Genomic DNA, 21,003 nt, shown 5'->3' on the forward strand with positions numbered 1-21,003 from the left:
TTTCCCCTCTACCTTTTGCCAGTGCCTCATTTCTAAATGAAACTAATTCTGGTACAGCATACGTACCTGATACATAATATTTACACACCTGAGCGAAGCCATAGGCCCAGGGTTGGCTTTACTCTTGGGTAGTTGTATGATACTAAATGCCAGGCAACAAGCCAAAGGGGATTTGACAACACAGATGTAATACCAGGTAGAGCACTGTATTCACCAGACCACAAAACTGGCTGAACAATTGGTCGTTATAAAGGATGGCTAAACTGTGGAGATGAGGAGATATCATTACTTATTCAGTGAAAAGTGAAGTATTAAAAAGAATTTATAGGTTTCAGATAAATTGTGCAAATGAATTTCAGCAGAGGGGATTTTTTTTTTTTTTTTTTTTACTGGTGCACTATTTTTGAGTGCGCCATGTAAAGCTTTAATTTCAAGCTCTCATAAACCTCATTGATTCATACCTAAGATACCAAGATTCATAGCTTTTCTTTATGGTCATATAGATACAAAATGAACAAATGATATGTAGAGGGAGAGGCAGCATGTGTTGAAAAAGCGTGTGCATGGAGCTACACAAGCTTTTAGAGGCAGACAAAGGGCCGTGGTGCTGTTTACGTTTACTGCAGCTCTCTTTCTTGTCTTCCACTCAGAAATGTTTCTCATCTGATCTGTTCATCAGTTTAACACTGTAATGTGGTTTTATGCTCTGAGAGTTTGTCAGCACCGAAATGTTGGAAATACTAACTGAACATAAACTGGATGTAGCCTGAATTATTGATGAGGAACATTTCTTTTTAACGAATAACTTCTTCGTAATATAACCTTGAATGGATTACGTATAAACATTTGATCTGAAAAGATGTTTTGTGTTACTTCACTGGCAGACAACAGGGAGAGAGTTTTCTGTCAATGCGTCTATTTATCTACTCATCGATCCTAATACTGGAATAAGAAATAGCTTCTTTTTTTTCCCCCCCATTGCTCCCATGAGAAGTAGAAGTTGCATTTCCTATTATCACTGCTGTCATTACTGCTGCATGGTAATTATCTTATGTGCTGTGAGGTTTTGGTGGCAAGATAAACCTTTCACCTCTCACAGACTTGGAGGTTTGTAAAGTTTTAAAATGTGAGAAGTCTTGATCGGCCTCATTCTGTGGTGACTTTGCTAAAATGGTTGAGGTTGTTAAACCGTGAAGCCACCGGAGACTCCACAGGTCTGTAGTGAGGGTTTGCAGCCAGTCTGAAGGGAGTCAGTGGAGTCTGCTCCTGTTATCAGTGCACGGGGACTTTATCCATCAACCGCTGCTCAACAACCAGACAGTGGCAGTGCCAGCCTCGTGTTTGATTGGGCCATCTCCGGTGGAGCTCTGTCTCTCTGACATGTCTGCTCTAATTGCAACTGGAGCCCAGGCGGGCGTGAAACCCGTCAGCTCTGCCACTATCATTTATTAATGTACATGACTGGCGCAAGTATGTCAGGACCAGGGACATCGGTACAGAAGGAGTGGTGAAAAGACCACTTGTTAGGTAGTCCCTGTTTACACTAAAGGCCTGTGATGGTAGAAGTGTCAGAGAGAAACTGTCTACAAAGGGAAAGATGCCACGATGCTCTGGTTTTCATAAAAGAATCGGCGAACGTCAGAGAGGTGGGGGGGCTCCAGAGTAAGTGGGTGGAAGCAGGCAGAATGTTAAATGAGCTGTCAGGAAGTCTCTCCTCCTGCATACTTCTTTTGGTGTTTTCTACACTGCCTGTACAAAGGAGGCTGGCTAAAGATTTCCTCAACAAAGCTGAAGGCTTTAAGCAAGCCAATCAGCTGTTTCCAAGTCTCTGTGCCCACTTTCCTGGTGGGAACAGGCAGTTGACTGGTTCCAGCCTCCGAGCAATCAACCAGGTCATTGTTAGAACACCTCCGATTACTGCTCTGCATCTATTGGGTCATAGATGTTTTGCCATAGGCAAGTTTTCAAAGGAGCAATACTGCACGGTACTTTGTAAAAGCCAATTGTTTGGAGGTAATCCCCTGCTGCATGCTTCATTTCACCTCAGACAAACAGACGGGAATACATTTGGTAGATGCATCCGCTTGGCTGCCATGAGATTCTGCTCGCTGAATCAAAATGCCATCTTCCGTCTTTGACTGCAGAGATCGTCATCAGGCAAACCGGGGCTGGCTTCGAAAATATTGCTGAATCACTGGACCAATCTGCTTCAAAGTAGGGTTCAGTTGGCTGTCTAATGCATCAATCACAGTGTTTCCAGGAAACGGCTTTCTGAGTAAATGAAACGCTGGGTTTTGACTTGCCCAGGCATCAAGCAGCTGACACTTTTCTTCACTGAGGCTCTGAAACCACAGATGCAGATATACCACGTATTATTTTCACATGCTAGACACATCCTATAGACATTGATAAGTGGAGGGAAACTCAAACAAAAGCTATACTGTTCTGTCTAGACTCTAGATCAGTTACAATACACTCAAGGCTGTAATGTCTTTTCAGCCTTTAATGCAAACAATGGATCTTAACCTTCCATTGAATATCACACATTATAGTATAGGCCTACATTATATCACATGTATAAATATGTTGTGCATAGACATGCTTTGGCTCAGTATTGGTAATAACCTGTCAAGTTTGATTCAATAGTGACAGCTTCCGGGGCCTGACGTGTAGATATTGTATCTGTGTCAGCATGTGCACCCACTTCCTCACAGAAACCGAGGCAAACATTGAACAATGAGAACGTCTTTCGGGTGTGAATCAAGAGGAGGTTGGAGATGAAATGTGTTGAGAACACATTGCTATGATTTAAATGTGGACGTATTTGCTTTGTCTTAAATCTTTCATTATATAATGGCTTTGGAAAGTGAAAGTGAGTGGGATTTCTTGACAACACAAAGTGGTCATTATTGGCTTTCAACATCTTTGTATGTGAGTGAGGTGCAAAAACTACAAAACAGTTTAATGGTACAGTATTTTCTCTGCATTTGCGGTTTTTGCACTATACTGCCCTCACATGTAGATTTGTGATTTATGACACCGTACCTAAATCTTCTTGCTGAAAACCCATGACCTCACTGCTTGCATTCACTGATGAAATGCTAACAAAACATGTAGGATCTCAGTCAAATCTCAGTCTAAATTCATTTTTGCTTCATCACATGAATTTTAGTATTCACCGTTTAGCAATGTCCAGGTGTCTGTGTTGCACAGAATTATATTAAAACTGTAAAATGTCCTTGTCTTGTATTGGCTGCAAAAAAGTAAGGGAACCTTACAAAATATCAGTATTGGTATTGGTCCAAAAGTCCTAGAAATATACTGTAGTGGCTATACCTGGTGTTAAGCATAACTTATGTAATTTATGTATCTATGTAGGATACAGTACAGCCTGTGATACTCAGTAGAATATGTCACAGGACATCACCAGGATAACCCCCCCCTCCAGGTTAAACATTTCAACTTTCATCTGCGAAAGTTAACTGAAACTGAAATCTTTCAGCATAATCTGACTAATCACAAGCCACACCCAAGAAACAATACATCAAAGCCACAGTGTCTGGAAAATTAGTTAAAACAGGATCCTTTCCTTGTTGTGCTGGAGCATGCAATGCTCTGCAGAGAGCCTACGGCGTGTGAAGGGTGGAGTAGGTGAGATCATTTGCTCTGTAGGGAGCTGGTGAGTCCTCTGGTGCTACTGTGCTCTTTATCTTCTGCCTTTTTCTGGATGTGAAACAGCCATTTAATTAGATGTTATTACAGATAATTAAAGGCTAGGTTTGAATCTAAAACCTCCCCTCATAATATCTGCTCTATGAAGGGATTGGGATGTCCCAACATCCTCACATTGCACTGAGCCGAGATGCTGAGGCGTGGCGCAATCGACAAGCTAGAGTAAATAGAGTTTACAGACCATCAGTTGTAGAATTTATCTTGAATGAGGGATTGACGATAGGCTGCCCACATGACTGTACAGAAGCCTGATGTTGCGGCAGGAAGGCTGAAAGTTGGGGGGTCCGGCCTACATTCACAAGCAGCATCTCTTGTTTGCTGTTACGTTCAGTAATCTGGATGCATCTCAGGATAAGTAGTCGTCGTCCTTTTTTAAAATCTCTTTGTGTCCTCGGCAAGTGTTCTCCTTCAGTGATCGATCGGAGGAAACAAGCCCCTGACAGCTTTGATCTTCTATTGATTGGCTCAGCTGCCCATTAGTGGGGGTAATTGATCAAAAGTTATCAATCCCGTTTCCAGTGATGTGCCAGTCCACATGAAACACGTGTGTGTATGTTCTCAGCCTGGCCTCCTTGCCTGTTTTCTATAGTCCAAGATTTTTACAAAATAATTATCTGTTGTACTTATTTTGAGATGAAACTGACACAACTACCTGCATCTGCTAAGTTGTATGTTCCTACTGCAATGCATACTGTATATTCCAGGGCCTGATGTTGTTTATTGTTTTAACATAAAGCGTTCCATTGTGTGACTTATTGCTTTCAGGAGCTGGTCTGCAGCAAAAGGAATACCAAACAGAGTGATGGTAGCTCTATACATATGCTGCAGCTGAGTGGGTGTGTTCTCAAAGACCCATGGGAAAGCAGCCTCACTTATACACTCTGCCCAGAATAAAACAGGATTGCAAATCTGTCTGCTGCCCAAGCAGTGATGTAGAGACACTGTCTGATTCAGTTCTGCCCACCTGCGTTCCAGTAAAAAAGATTTTGGAGGCAATATCTGATGGCACAGTTTAAGAGCAAGAATAAAACACCTACAGTAGCGAAGGTGGGCGCTGCTTTTACAAATGTAACTGAAATGTAAGGATTCAGCATCTGTGAAAGGCCATCACATCACTCAGCTGGACACACTGTTTACAGACCATTCTTTCTAAATGATGCGTCTTAGAAAAGGATTGGGTTAAAGCGGTGATATCTTTCCATGGAGAGAGACTGAGAATCCTGTTTACCAGTTGCTCACCCAGAACAGCTCGGTGAGTAAAATCCCTGCTGTGGAGGAAGGCTGTCCTTTACCCAGCATGGCATCTGACACTCCGCTGAGTTCAGCAGGTCTCCATTAATGTTTACCCTTTCTCCAGCTCCCAAGATGAGCCTTCATTATGGGGCTGCTTTGGCTTCAATGCCGCCTGTTATAACCCCCACTAAACCTGCCGTAAGATCAGTTATTGGGTTTTCATTTATTGATGAAGTCCGTCACTCAGAAATAACATGAGGTAGTCAGCACTGTTCTGTTCAGTAAATGTGACGGAGGAAATATATTGTCTCATTGAGATGCCAGTGTCAGCACCGTGCAGAGGGCTCTGCAGGGACCTAAAGGTTGGAGGCATATTAAACTCTTAATTCAAAGGGCCAATGTGAAATCTTCAGCTGTTAATCTGTTATCTTAGATCAACTATAGAACATTTTAATGTTTGTATTGGGGCTGAGCAACATTAAGTATATCGAGAAAAAAAATCCTATTGATCAAGATCAATAATTATCCATAATTTTCTTTTGAATATTTGTGGTCATTTTATGCTTGATGACCTACTTTTAGACCACAATTTTTTTTTTTTAAACATTGAATTACACTTCAACTATTTAAATTATTATAAGCAAAGGGAAACCAACTTAAGTGACATGACGACAGTAAAGTCTGATATATATCCTTTGCCAACAATGACTCATCACATTTGCTTTTTTTAATTAAATGACACATGTTGGTAGAACAATGAACAAAAATCACGAGAAGTATGTTGTTGTAGTTGTTGTGAGTGATAGAGCTGCCACTTCAAGGATCAGCAGTTTTTCTTTTTTTTTAATCATTCATTTGGCTTGGGTGGTGGTGGGCAGAAACACTTGGGAGGTACGCCTAAATCCTATAATGTTAAAGTAAAGGTTTATGTTTTTGCTAGAGAACTTGTTCTACCTTTCTTGTCGACAAATGGCGCTGCTCTCCTTCTGCCATGTTAAATACTGCCGGTCACCACACACCAGTTCACAGTATGACTGAGCATGCCTGGCTCGGCGTTTGTGATTTGCTGTAAGGAAGTGACGACTTCAGTATCAAGCGACATGATAGGCTTATGAAACAGGAAGGGAAACGCTTGCTTACAGGTCTTCTTTTATCTAATTTTCTATTGACCTGTTTTTTATATTGATCATCAAAGGTGTCTATCGATAGACATGTCGTTAGCGAATTATCACCCAGCCCTAGTTTGTATTTGTGTATGATCCTCTCAAGCTAAGAATCATTGAGTTCCTGTCGTTTTAGAGTGAGCCCTTCATATGTGTATGGGCATTCGGTCTCCTCAACAGAACCTGCTTTGTGTCTACCAGGGATGCCCTGATTGATTGGCTGCCAATCATGACTGGCAGATTTTCATTAACAACATGTCATTGGTAGATCAGGATTAATGCTTCCAGTCACCTATCAGCTTAAAACCGATCACCTCTGATCAATAGTCGGATATCTGAGAGAAGCACTGTATTCTGTGTAGTGTGGTCTCACTGGTGCACACCTACAAAATATGTGAGACTGACATAACCACATCTGCAATGCATGCCATGATGAATGGCAAACAGTTTAAATGCAGTCAGGGTTTTATTTGAAATTCTATTATTCTTTAGTTTGCATAATGCACGTGTAATTCAGTTGTTATTACATTTGGTAATTGATTTGTGCTTATTTATGTTTTTTGTTGCATTTTCATTCTTGCATGTTCTCAATGAGGTTTTTGTACTGCTTTGTCGAGCAAAGTAAAAGTAAGTCGGTGAGTTTTTGCCAGGAAACCTGACTTTTGTCAGGAGCTGCTTGTAGGTCCTGTTAGGTTGCAAATATAAGCAGACTGATCAACCACTAAGCTAGCAGCTATAACAAACACATCTCTAGTTTCCCAGAGTGGAAAGACCAAATCCTGGGCCTGGACTCGTCAACTAATATGCTTACTCGTGATGTCAACATTTTCAGAGATGGCTATTTTTAGAAGAGTTAAATTAGTTTTTGTGCTTTCTAATCAGATGATAAATATGTCTGTCTGTCTGTTTCGTCAGCTCTTTTATAGTGCTCATCCATCACCATCCTTTGATGCACAAGAAGATATCTCCAGGCCCTGTTTTTTGTCTTTTGGTCTATTTTCTCCCTGGAACCTGAATGGCTCTATAGTAGCTGAGTACTTTGTCCCACACGTTGCTGCGGCTATGGGAGTGTTTAGTCTTGGAGCAAAAGCAAGCCTTGATCCCAAACACAATGGTCACAATGCTTGTTTTGTTTCTGCCCTGAAACAAAGATCTAAAGGTAAACAAGCTACAAATTCATAATGTCAGATCAACCATGAGTCAGCATTTCTTCGCTGAGCTGGTTGTTCAGTCTAAATTCTCACATTACATTTTCTATATATCAAAGGCTCTCCAACACACATATATTGCAGCTTTTCTTCAAACCTTGATTCCTACTTTAAAATCCCTTCCTGTAAAAATCTGTATTTTGTCTGTTTCTCATAGTCTTAATGGACTGTTATACATAAGCCTATTTGAATTTGGGTAGCAGGTGAAGCCCCATAATGTTGAGTGGACCTTTTTGTTCATGGAGCATTGAGTAAGACTTTACAGAACTCATTTGCAGTTGGAGTTGGAGAAATCCTGTTTGACCAGCCCCCTCTCTTTATAAAATTGTTTTTTGAATTACTAAATTAATATACTTCTTTTTACTCATGTGATGCAGTTTTCATTGCGCTTAAAAACAACTACTTTATTGGGTCCAGCTCTTTGCCGGGGTCCAGAAAATGGGCTTGAAGACTCCAGTGGGATGGCCAGTTTCCATTAACCATGAGAACTTGAAGGTCAAAACAGTGTTAACTTGTGAGATTTATCTATCCCCTGTGTGTGGCTTAAAGACATCCTGACATGGCTTTCAACGTACCATTCAGTTTTGTATGATTACGTGTTTCCAGTGAAAACACAAAGCTAGGGAGAAAGGGTTGTTGGTAGCTGCACTCCTGCTGCCATGGAAAAGCACCTTCACCACCTGGACCTTTTTTGATGAGTCAGGCGGGGAGTTCAAACAGGAAAGATGGTGAAAATGGTGAAAACATTTTTCTAGTGAGACCATATTGGCAGTTTGAGTCCAAGGTAGCAGTTATTCTAGTGGGGGAGAGATACAGGCTCATCCCTGCAGAGTCAGCACAATCACAGACAGTGTGCTGCAAACCAGCTTGTGACTGTATCTAGCTTGTGACAGTGACTGGCAGGATTTATAGTTAGGGGTATGGATATGAAAATTCAATGCCATGATTCTGATGTAAATATACTCAGATAATACCTTTTTGACAATGGGCAAATATCAACAGATAAATGAACAATTACCATGAAAATACTGAATTGAAGCTGCCTGGGAACATACTTTTTTCATTTCATGGGTTCTTTAACACAACTTATGTTATTCAGTGGGTCAATGGCCAAATTCTGATCAAATTAATACTTTGCTGTGGTATCCAGTGAATTTGATATGCCAATGTGAGATTCATTAAAGTACTTAGTGCCACACATGGTCTCACATTAACATGCAATATCAATACTCTTCTACTTCTAGTGATGGATCGATGAGGCTCTCAGGATGGATCATCTGGCCAAAAGATCATATGACAATCATTTTGGGCAGATTCAAAATTCACAATCTTTCATCCTGGTCCCCCTAATTTTACTGTGATGATAGTTATGATGAGTATCTTTGTGCTGCTACACAGCTTCTCGGACATTTATCTGCTGGGGACGGCGCCCATTCTGAAACCCCCCCACTCCGAAACCCCACTGTTCTGAACGTGACGTCCCCCCAAAACGCCACTGTTTAAGACCGCTAATTATGCACATGATTTGATCCCAAAAAGGAAAAAAGGATCAATGCGCAGCCTCCGTTTCCTTTCTGATTGCGTCCATCTGTCCAGTTGGAGTGGGGGGGTTTCGGAATGGAGGGTTTTCCCCAATAGCCTTTTCGGAATAGCGGGGTCTTTAGAAAAAATAGAAAACCCTGCTATTACGATGAATGGAAGTCTCTTTTTGGACCTTGTCTGCTGACACGGTCTGCATGATTAACCTGAAAATTAGGCAAAGCAAACTTGTCCATGATTTAAAATAGACAACAACTACAGAGAGTAGTTGTTGTCTGAAAAGATAATTTGCCTTTATACACTCTGGAAAGATTATTCAATTCAAATTCAAAATTCAAAACAACTTTATTAATCCCACAAGGGGCAATTCATTTTGAGCAGCAGGCTGTCGTGGTTTATATAGCCTACATGGCCCACAATAAATATTAAAACATATTAACAAGTAGGATTTACCTTAAAAATGTCTATGTACAAAACACTATGATACTTCACATCAACTTGAACCGCCCGACCCACTATGACATCATGAATACACTACAGTTCTGTGGAAGAGATGGGGAACAGTCAACAATAGTTAATGTCATATCATACACCACATGTCATGCAATCTTGAACTGTCACCAATGAAAAAAAGAGATATAAAATGTTATGGTGATGACGGTAACAAGCTGGTAACGATCCTTGTGACTGGGCATCACATGACCATGTCAACATCATGACTCTTGTGCCTATGATCAGAAATGTCACCCAGAGAGAGATCTCCTCTAGATCTCCTTCTGACCTTGTCTTCCTCCTGTTTCCTGACAAAGCAAACCAGTGTCTCTCCCTTCACATGCACATCAATACATGATACATCAGGTGGTCATTTATAACACGTTCATTTCCCACAAGAGGGTAAAGGTTGGCAGTGCATCATCTTCATCAAACCAAGCAATAAAACCGAATCTCACCTCTGCTTACCAAGACTGCACTTTGGTCAATATTAGCCCGACATATTCCTGTGCTGTCCCTTGTTGTTGCTTTAACAGCAAAGGATATTGCACCTCATGGACACCTGGATAATGAAATCTCAGTTAATTAACAGCAGAGAGTGCATAAATCAGAGTCTGCACTGTCTACAGCTTGTCTTGTCAGTCGTGTTCCTCTCGTCTTGATTGTAAACTAAACTCAACTGCACAGATTTGACATTCAGTTTTCAGTCTGCAGACAATTTACTCCCACTCTCAGACATACCCAGAGGGCTCTTTTGTTTTAAAACTCATGCCTTTCCATGAGTCATTTTGAACATACTCCTGTTCAACATGTTGTTGCAGCCCAAGTCATTACACAAACTTCATTTATCAGCATTTAATTAGCAGAACGGACTTAATGACTCAGTGAACCAAATAGATTTATGCATTATTTAGTTCTATGCACAGGAAGATGGAAAGAGATTGGGCTGGAAATACAATGTGTATGCTGAGAAATTCTTGTTGTGATTAGAATTAATCAGGGTATGTATGTAATTAAAAGGCACTGATCTCTGGACAAGTAGTGGGTAAACATAAGTCTTGTGCAGATACAAAGCTTGTAATGAGGGGAAAGAAGATGTTTGATAAAGTTTTAAATGGCATAATTAACCACCATAGTCGTGTAATAATCAGTGTAATTCAAATTTGGGTAAAAAATATTAAGTCTAGAAATTGCAGCATCGCGTACACAGTGTTAAACTTCAGATTATTGGCCTTGAGTGTGAACGTATTGTGGGACACTGCTGATTGGGCAGTCTGGGAGGGCAGGATGTGAGGCGGAAGCTTTGTTATCATTTCAGATGAATGTGCAAACTGTTGTTTTGGGGGGAGTGGAGAAATAAGGTTAGAAACTATTTGATCCGGTTGTCCCCAGGAAGTTGTTCAGTTGAGGTGGTTAACCAGCCGAATCTTGACCTATCCCATCTCAAGACGAGGTTCATCGACAACAATATTCTCTGGACACTTTGAACATCTGTTTGTAATTTCGTAAATGGGGGTTAGGCCCTTTATTCAGCTTCAGTCAGTACCTGCTATCACCTTCCTGAACTTGTTTTGTTAAGCCACAACCGCTAATTTGAGCCGAACGTACAATGCAATTATGAGTTTTGACACTGAGAACTTGTGTAGATCTAATAGCATTACAAGTAGTACAATATACCATATGTCAAGAGGACTGGAAATAAAAGTAGTGGCCTGTTTTTCTGTGGGGATGCTGTTTATATTTCTTCAGCCTCCAGCTGCCTTTTGCTTTGTGAGAGTGGAATCTAATTTAAACATTAAAATGGCAAGTTGGTCTCTCTCAAGCCCTATGGCCTCAAACAGCAGACATATGACTTCTATCTCCTTTCCTTCGGCAATTACAAACACCGCGGGAGTCATATATTTCAAAACTGGTGTCGCGCACTGGTGGATATGTCACTACTCTTACTCCATATCTGTGTGTGTATTGTTACTGCTGTTAGTAATGTCTAATGCCTCATTAGACTGCATAAGGGCTGAAATGGCTTTCTGAGTGCTTTATGTGTGCACGGGAAACAGCCTTTGTTGGGTCTGAAAGCTTGTTCATCCATTATTCAGAGGTATTGGTAAATGGACGTGTCCTGGTAAGAGTTCATTTTGCAGTTTCTCTACTGGTACAGTCGATGTGACATATTGTAAAAACTATTAAATAACTTGCAATTTTTTATATATCTATTGTTCTATTCTGATTAAGATTATGTTTTAGGATTAGTGAACACTTTGACCTACTGGTGGCAAGGCAGAAAATGCAATCATTTGAAGGGTCAGACTACCAGGGTTTTGACCTGACCCGATACTCAACCCTCCTTCCAGTCAGAGGAGGAATCTCGCCCTGGACCTCAGTCACTCACTAAAATGTGCAGTCCAGATTATTTGGTAATTTGAGAGATTATAGATTTCAGTTTTAAATCTCTCAAATTGTTCACAGTTGGGCTTCTCTGGTGATATCAGACATGTTTTATATACAGTATAGTAGGAGTTAAAAAGCAGAGGAAAGTGTTGTCAAGAGACAGTAAACATTCCAGCCCTTGAGGCTAATGTTAGCTAGCGTACTACTGTTGACGGATATTAAAGCTGACAGTTAAAATCTCACCTCCACCTCCAGACAACCTGTGTTGTCTGTGTCTCCCCCAACATGTTTTCATCCAAACTTGTCTAGCCTTCTGCCTCTGGCTTTTTCTCACTGCAGAATATGATGGAACCTGCTCACAGTGGGCATGGTTACACTGATCAATTATGATTATATGAATCAATTCCTGGCCTTTTTGGACATTTGCAGCAAGTGATGCTATCACCCTAACAAGGCTTACAGCAGGACAGTTCATGTCATCTTACCTTTAAATCACTTATATTAAATCAACAAATAAATGAATGTCAGTTGGATGGTATGTAATGTAATGTGATGATCATCCACTCACAATTCACAGTTACAAAATATATTTTTAGTGGGTTTGTCAGACAACATCATGGTTATAAAATCATTAATTTAGTCACTTTGTGTTGGAGTCACTTGTTTTTTTTTGCTCCATTGGAGGGAAGTAAATAAATGAAGGGCTCAAACTAGCTGACACTAGGCCAAGTGCCAATATAAATGTAAGTGGTCACATAGGTTTTGATGTAGTCTGCTAAAAGTTCACTTAACATGATGGTAGCATTGTGTAGTTTGTCTATGGTTTGGCCTAATTATAGTGAACTTGAATCATTTTAATGGCTGGAAATGTCAGGGAGACAATATATGAACAAAGCTGGTTAAATCTTATTGTTATTTACAAAAACACATACAGTAGCAGCGATTTATTGCACATGTTATTCTGAGTGTGTGATGATGACGTTTGCCTGAGGCAGCTTCATGTCTAACGTTTCGAATCCCAGGAGCTCATTGTGGCTCAGTTTTGGGATTTGGTGATATGAAAAATGCAAGATCTTGATTTTTTTTTTAATCCTTGTAGAGGGCACAGTACATCCTCGGGCACAACGACTTTTAGACTTTTTTTCTTTCAAATGAGCAGTATGACAAATGATTGGACCATTAAACTCTCCATCAGCTGCTTGGTGGCAAAAAGCAGAACATTGGTTGCTGTATCTGGCCACCTTTGTAGGTGAATAGTGTGAAATAGAATCAGTCGCATGCAGCTAGTCACCATTGGTGCAACATCCCAGCACCCTTGCGATTATAAATAATGCTTCAAAGTAGGATAAAGACTGAAACAAGGGATTTTTGAGCACTCTTAGGCTGACAGTTTCTTTTGGTTTGCATGTGTAATTCGTTAACTTAGACTGAAGAAGATTGATTCGAAGGCCATCTGCTGTTTGGCATTTTCCTGTTCTGTTCTTTATGCCAGCTGCTGTGACTATGAATAAGCTAGCACACAGATTTAAGAGTCAATATCTCTCCCACTGGTCTGTATCTTCTCCAGATCCCCGTTCTCTCCTTCCTCAGAGAGGACAATCACAAATAACCATTTATTTTTCTCTGTTGTTCCATTCATTGATAAATATTAGATATCTGCCTCTCCCTAGCATGCTGAGCCCTTATCCCGATGTCGTGCGAAGGCGAGGCATGACACGTACTGTTTTATTTTTATCCATCTCCTTGTGAGTGGGAGCTGGGCCCATGCAGAAAGCACTGCTATGCTCTGATTGGCTGCCAAGACCTCAGGGGTATTCCATGATGCCCGCCACCAAGTGACCAGCAGGGGCTTTACCTGGCTTCAAGACTTAATGGAAAACCTATTCAGCAGTTATAAAGCCTCAGGAAGAAGTAGTATTTGGACCATTATTATACTCTGTATGCATTGTCTTGTCCATAGATTAATAGCCAGGATGTTCATACTTAACCTATTTAATACTTTATCTACAGCTTCAGCTATAATAGCTCTTAAAGTCCTTGCAAATATAACAAGAAATGTTTGCAGAACTCTTTTAATTGGAAAGAAACTTCCCCTCTCCCTGTTTATTTTAGTCAAACAAACATTTGCTTGCACACATGGACACAAGATAAATAATTCTGCAAATGCTGAAAAAGACAAAGGTCATGATTTTGTCATTAAAGGTGTGTGATTTATTTTCTTTCTTTGACAGAGAATCATTTCAGTCACATCCATTTAATACACTCATCTAGATGTCTTGCAGAGATATATTGATTTTGCTTGAGCATATTTGTTACACATTTGTTTCTTTTTCCATCACTGATGGTGGCGTAGGTGCAGAAGTGAGAAATTCCCTATCCAACTCATTTTATGGTTGCATAGTTCACAAATGGGAGGAGGAGGCAGACCCTAATGTGAAACCAAATGTGTAGGACTGTAAATGTTCTGTAAAATTGTATTTTGAGCTCTTCAGAGATGCTTTGATGAGGTGTCTGCTGACTGTGCTCAGTGGAGTCCTGGTGTTGAAAGTGCACGTTTTGCAGCAGCAGCAGGTGCTCAGTTCTTTCTGTTAATTGGCCCCCATGTTGTTAACTCACTCTGCAAACTCTTTGAAGCATCACATTGAGTAGAGACTTCATTAAAACCAAGGCAAGTAATTGGAAGCCCACTAGGCGGGAATTCCCTGTGTTACTGTTTATTAAGGTGTCTATAAGGTGGTTACGTAATTAAAAGCTTGCTCAGTGTGGTAGTATGTCATCAGCAGGGATTGTGTGGTTGGTTGTTACATGTTGAATTCCCGCACTCTGTAGAAATGTGTGCAATTAGGGGCCTAGATTATATGGACTGTTTTCTGTGATCTGTCTGCCTGAAGAATAAAATAACATAAGTAAATGTCATTTATATAGTTCCCAGGAATTTATTTAATATATAAAGGTCAGTTTATTGTTTATAGAGTGTAATATAATACAAATTGTTGTGTAGTTGAAGGGCATGCAGTAAAGCCAAGCACTTATTGTGCCAATAGCTCCTGGAGTTCACTATATTCTCTTCGCTGTGGCATTTTATTCACTATTTTATTCTGTTTCTTTCAAGAAAGAAATCACTAGCTATTAGCTTACATCATTCACAAACCAGGATAGAAACTGAACTGAGTTTATTAAAAACGTTGGTTTGTACCATGCACGACTCCAGTCTCATAAGAGCCTGCAAAACCATTTCTCGCAGAAGATTTTTTGTTCTCTCAGAGGAAATGACATAAGAAGTGAGGGCAATACAGCTAATGACCAATTATATACTGCACAGTTTGGATTGACCTAATGTTTTTGGAGCTGGACTCGTATTTGGAACAAAAAATTTGAATATATCTGCCTTTGTTATGTTGATTTTGATCATACTCTTTATAAACTCCCTCAGTATAGTGCAAAAAATATCATAGATGTTCTACAATGAGCTAGTCAACAAAATAATAGGACTTTGGGTAACAATAACTAGTTTTTAGTTTTAGTGCAGCGATAAGACAGGAAAAATTGTATGAGCCTTGAACAGATGTCTGCTCCCATCAGAGTGTCCCATCGGATGGTGCTGTCTATTTCTATGCCAGCATGTGGACTTCATCGTACTGCAAGTCTAAGTGGAAGAAGATGTCACCAAGTTCACATACAATGCTGCACATCAACGTTAAAGATTTAAACGCCTTATGTAACCTCATGAATCCCTCCTCTCTAACCCCAACTGCGGCTACGCAACAGAGGAATAACGCTCTAAAATTATCACAACCATGTGAGTAGAGCAGTAACGATGAACGAAGCAGTGTCCGTGAATCACAATGAAAACGGTTCCAAAACAGTAGAAGATCATAGCTAGGGCTGTCACCATCATGACATTTAAGTTGATGATTAAGTGCCAAACATATAATTGTGATTAACGATTTTATTGTCTTTTTCTGATCATCTCATGCCACTATACTAAATATAGTTTAATTATACACATACACCTTATGAAAAAGAAGAGCCATGTATTGGCATTAAACACTGGAACATATTAAAAACTGCATTTCTGTTTGCCTTTAGGCTTTGCAATTTAATCCATGATGCTAATGTCAATAGATGCCAATAAATACATAGCTCTTGAATGGAAGAGTGAACTTTAACTTTATTATTTATTTTTATTTTTTTATTATTTATTTTTTGCCTATTTTTATATTATGACCTATTGTACTATAATTTGTGTTCAAGTATATTTCTGGAGATACTATATACCAGTAATAGGAAATGGAGGGAGGGAGCAGGAGAGGAAAATATGTTCACAATGATATTTCTACTACTACTACTTGTCTTAAATATGGAAAAAATTAAATAAACAGAATGTTAAAAAAAAGAAAAGAAAAGAAAAGAAGTCGTCGAATCATAGAAATTAAGCACCTCCAGATAATCAGTTTGTGACGCTCCACTCATGTGTCATTAAACCACAGCAGAAGTCGAAGGAGGAGCAACGTGATGTCATTAAAAGAGCACCATTCAAACCTCACTCGGTGGACAACAACGATGAAATAGTGATGAAAATATGATATTTCTGTTAGTTTCATCCAGCTGTTTTTATACTGATGACTGACTATGGAAACGAGTTTCACAATTATGCAAAAATATTTTTGGTCAGCTCCAAAAAGCCTACCGGCAGCAAAAGCAAGTGAAATCGATGATGTTGTTGAAGACTCTGCTGTTAATCATTAGATTCAGATTCAGATTCAGCTTTATTTGTCCTTTGCAGGAAACTTGTTTTCACCAACCCGTACAAAACATCCTCAAGATGCAACAACATACAGTAAACACATACCCACATTAACACATCATATAACAATAGACAAAACGCACATTTAGCGACTCAATAATTAATATTATCGAGAAATCACAACAAACTATTTAGCGTTGTGTCCCAGCACTAATTAGGGTAACACATATTAGCATATTTACTGTCAAGTCTCCCTCTGAGTCCAGCAGCAAATCGGCTTAAATGAGGGGCTCTTAAAACAAGCCCACCGGGTCCTTATTAACATGGGCCAGCTTGGCTGGTAAAAGCCACATGGAGGTGGTTTGAGTGATTTAGGCTGTTGTTGTCACAGGATATGTTGTGAACAGCAGACGGCTCTCTCATGGCCATTTTCACAAGAGGAACATGTGCACTTTAATTAGATAGCGACGGTAATCAATAGGTGCCGTAAATGTCAAGATGAAACATTTGCACCGACTTCCTGGAAACAGTGGGAGAAGTGCTCCAGCACAAACTGGGCTCAGCAGTGACTGTTGCATCTTTGGTTTCACATACTGTAGAAGAGAATATCAACTTGTATGTTGTGTCTCCCTCATGTCACTTATAGGACATACTGTTTATTTCACATCAAGGATTTATAAGTCTCATTAAAACGTTGACATTAATCCGCTTTTACACTTCTCACTTCTCATTACATGATTAATCTTGTGCGAGGGTTTTTACTAGCCCGTAGCTAGGCACTTTAAATTATAGTTGAACCTGTTACAGCTCACTGTTACCCTGCCTTTTGAAATTTAATAAGCTACCGTTTTCTCTGTAAACCCACTGCCCTGTGAGAACACACCTGCGTTACGCTCTGCATGAAAGGAGATTATCGTTATGTTATCTGTAACACTGGTTTGTATTTTACTTTTATGTCTGACTAAATCTACTAATCATTTGAATCCCATCATAATCTCTAAAATAGCTTTGAGTGTTAATGGCAGTGGGGATGAAAAGCTTATGAGGGGGAAATGCTCAGAAAAGCAGAGCTAATTCCAAAAATGTAATCAAAAATCTGCCTTGTTAATCACTTCTTTTTAGCCTAACGGAAAATTCACTAAATTATTGCAGCCATGTAACTAAGCTTCCTGCTTCCACCCCAGTAATTAAATTCACACAAACAGACCTGGAGTTATATCTGAAGATACTGATGAAAATTAAATAACACACTCAGTTCACTCAGTGCTCACTCATGTTTCTCTGTAGGTCTCAATTCATCGTATTTAATGTCCTCCATCATTTTACTGTTTTGTACATACATCCAAGCAAAAACTGACAGAGCTGTGATGGAATATCATTACTGTAAAAGCGAGAGAAAATTTCAGTGTCTCCTCTGATTTTGTTCACACTGCACCATCCTATATACCACTTGAGTTAGAGGAAGAAAAATGGGCACGCTGTCTGCCCCTGAGTTTTGAAGCTTTCAGCAGTGACTGAGAGGAGCAGAGAGTGCTGTGTCATGTTGCCTAGTGGTCGAGGACGGTGAGTCAGCACTCAGCAGCGAGGATGTTGGATCAGGCTCTCCATCCTAATGTTCTGCTCTCTCATGCTGATGTAAAGGGGCTGCAACTATTGATGGTTTTGATTGATTAATTAGTGACTGAAAGTAGTGAAAAATGGCCTTTACGGGGTGACGCTGTGGCTCACCTGGTAGAGTTTTTCTTTTCCACACTGAAGCAGCCATAGATTTGAGTCCGGCTAGTGGCCTTTCACTGCATCCCTCTCCTCCAACCCCCCCATCCCCGAAAATTGAGGCAAATTTGAGAAGTGTGAACCTTTGATAAATACATGAATAAATGAAAAACATATTATCACAACTGACTATTAGTGAAGCCCACTTGGTTTTGTAGATTTACCATTTATTATTTCTGTCACAGTAGGTCATGGATTGCAGACGGAGAAAAGCAGTTTTCTTATTTTAAGTGACAGTCAATTTTGAAAGCTGAAATAACAGTTGTCACTGGTGTGTTATTAGCGCTTGCTAACTCTGTAAATTGGTTTAAAAAAAACTCAGTTTTTATAATTTCATGTTGTGTGATGATGGATCAGAGACTCAGAAACTGAGGATGAAGCTTACTGTTGTTAGACTCAGCGTCCTCAGTTAATGGAACATGTAGACAACGAGGACTGAAGAGAACTAAAATGCAATAATATTAAGCGGAAACCTAATATCACATTGATATTTCTTTATGAAAAAAACTGTTAATTTGTACATATATAAATTATTTGAACATAAAGCACAAAAATGCGTTATTGTTTATGTGACTTCACATAACTTAAAGTTCAGTCACCTTGGTCAACTTCCAACACATCCACTACCAAGCAGGGCAGAGGTGACACTGTTATCTTAATATATCATCTCAAGTGTTGGACTACAGTGCTGTATCAATCCTGCATGAAGATGTGTCCAACCTGTAACATCACATTGAGATGCAGTTAGCTAATGACATGCTAACTTTAGGCCTCGTAAGCAAAACTAGGTCGCTGTAGGTACCTTGTTAGCCAGGCATGCTAGTGAGAGAGATCAAATTAGAGAAAAATCAAACCTTTCAAACACTTTCTTAGACTTGTTGTGCTTTTTTGTGTTAAAATGTGTTAAGTTCACTAGTAAAAAGGAGGACAGCTCTGGAGCTAAGTAAGCAAGATGGTGTATCAATAAATTACCATGAGGTCATTAGCATAATCAGTAGCTGCTCATCAGATCCTGCCTTGCAGATATGGAAACCAAGTGAGGGCATGGATACATGTAATTAGTAGGCCTGATTAAAACTCTTCATGTAAACAATTGCAACAGTGCCCATTCAATGAACTGTGAGTTTAAGACAGATTATGTTTACTGAGTGAGCTTCCCCCTGCAAATTCAGAGTCGGTGCATTTCTTTCACATGAATAATGAATTAACGTTTCACAAATATTAAAAACAACAAATCTGAGATGGCAGCAGTACAGATGGATGTCTGCATGTTGCACAGGCGTATAGATAATTCAGGTCTATTAGTCAAGAGTCAATACGATGAAATGTGGGAGTCAGCGATATGCAGAGTCTGTCGAGTGTCGGCTGGTTGATTGGACTGAACCGTTGCACTTTGGATGTGTTCAGCTGGAGTTAAGGATCTAAGACGTCGGCTTTCAGCCAGGCATCTGCACGGCTGCTAAATGGATATACAAAGAGAGGATGTGATTGATTCCTGCAGCTTCCCCGTTAGCTTTGCTTCAATCCCCCATATTAATAAAATCACACAGGAAAAAATATCTGCAAACCATATGCACCATCTCTCAATAAGTCAACCAGCCCTCTTTTCTTTAAGTGATTCATTCTGATGTAATATATGATGGATTGACTGTTGTGGATTGATTAGAAAGTAGGTGGCTGTTTTCCAGTCATTTTTCAGTCGTACATGGTGACACGCCTCCATGACAGTCAGATAAATATCATTTTCCCACGGAGAAACACCTTAGTTCTAATTGTTGGATACATTTGGGTACACAGGGTCTTACATTTTTCTCACCAGTTTAATAGCAGTGACTTACTGGAGCAAAAATGCAGAAAACAAAAACCACAATCTTTCATTGTCTGTGTTTTTCTTGTTATTTTGGAACCTGTTAGTTTGTGTCTGTATTTTAATGTTTGTCTTTCTAATCTTTGGCCAAATCTGCATTTAAATTACATGTCATCTTCTCATTATGTATCCACTGTAACAGCAGACAGTGTGGAACAGTAACACAAACCTTATATTGATTTTACTAAGCAGGATTTAAAAAGAAAAAAGAAAAAATAGGCTGCATTACTAGTTAGATTTGCCCCAATTTGATATTGATTGTTGCTAATGTTGCCTCAAAAGAATGGCAGTTTTGTGCCAACACACAAGAATATATTTTCTTTTATTCCACTGCACTGGTTTCCTGTGTGCAAACAAAAATAGAGAGTGTGCAGTCCAGGATTACTGTAAGTTATGATTTGCAATGCACACACATTGATCATGGCAATCAATATTGTTGGAGCTAAGCATTGCTCAGAAATTGTTACTGGAACTGTGTATAAATGGGAATGGATGCTGATTCTTATCAGTGCCTGTACCACGCTCCAACACATTCATTATGGCAAAGATATTTTTGCTTTAGGGTAGAAAACAGTTTCATATCTGCACTCATAACTTGCCATGATACAGGATGTTCTGCTTATTAAAAAAAAAAAAAAGTTAAGTCCCTGAAAACCTAAAGCCCATATGACCCATATTGTAAAAAGTGAGATTCCCATGTTTTATTTGATTATAAAGAAGCAGGTACAAGTTCTACTGTGAAAGCATCAGAGTCTCAGTCTACAAAGAAATTATGCACATGACCTGTATTCAGAAACTGAGCTGTAAAAAGCTGCTAGGACTGAAGCAGTTTCTACTCTCAGCCATACCCCAAGCCCCGCC

At 39.6% G+C, this 21,003-nt stretch overlaps 1 protein-coding gene across 2 annotated transcripts in view; it reads left to right on the forward strand.

Moving 5' to 3' along the window:
* Nucleotides 1-21,003, forward strand: part of rab6ba (RAB6B, member RAS oncogene family a) — a 50,274-nt gene that overhangs the window by 1,846 nt on the left and 27,425 nt on the right. The window lies entirely within an intron of this gene.

The sequence above is a fragment of the Trachurus trachurus genome (assembly GCF_905171665.1).
Source record: "Trachurus trachurus genome assembly, chromosome: 4".
NCBI classification, from domain to species: Eukaryota; Metazoa; Chordata; class Actinopteri; order Carangiformes; family Carangidae; genus Trachurus; species Trachurus trachurus.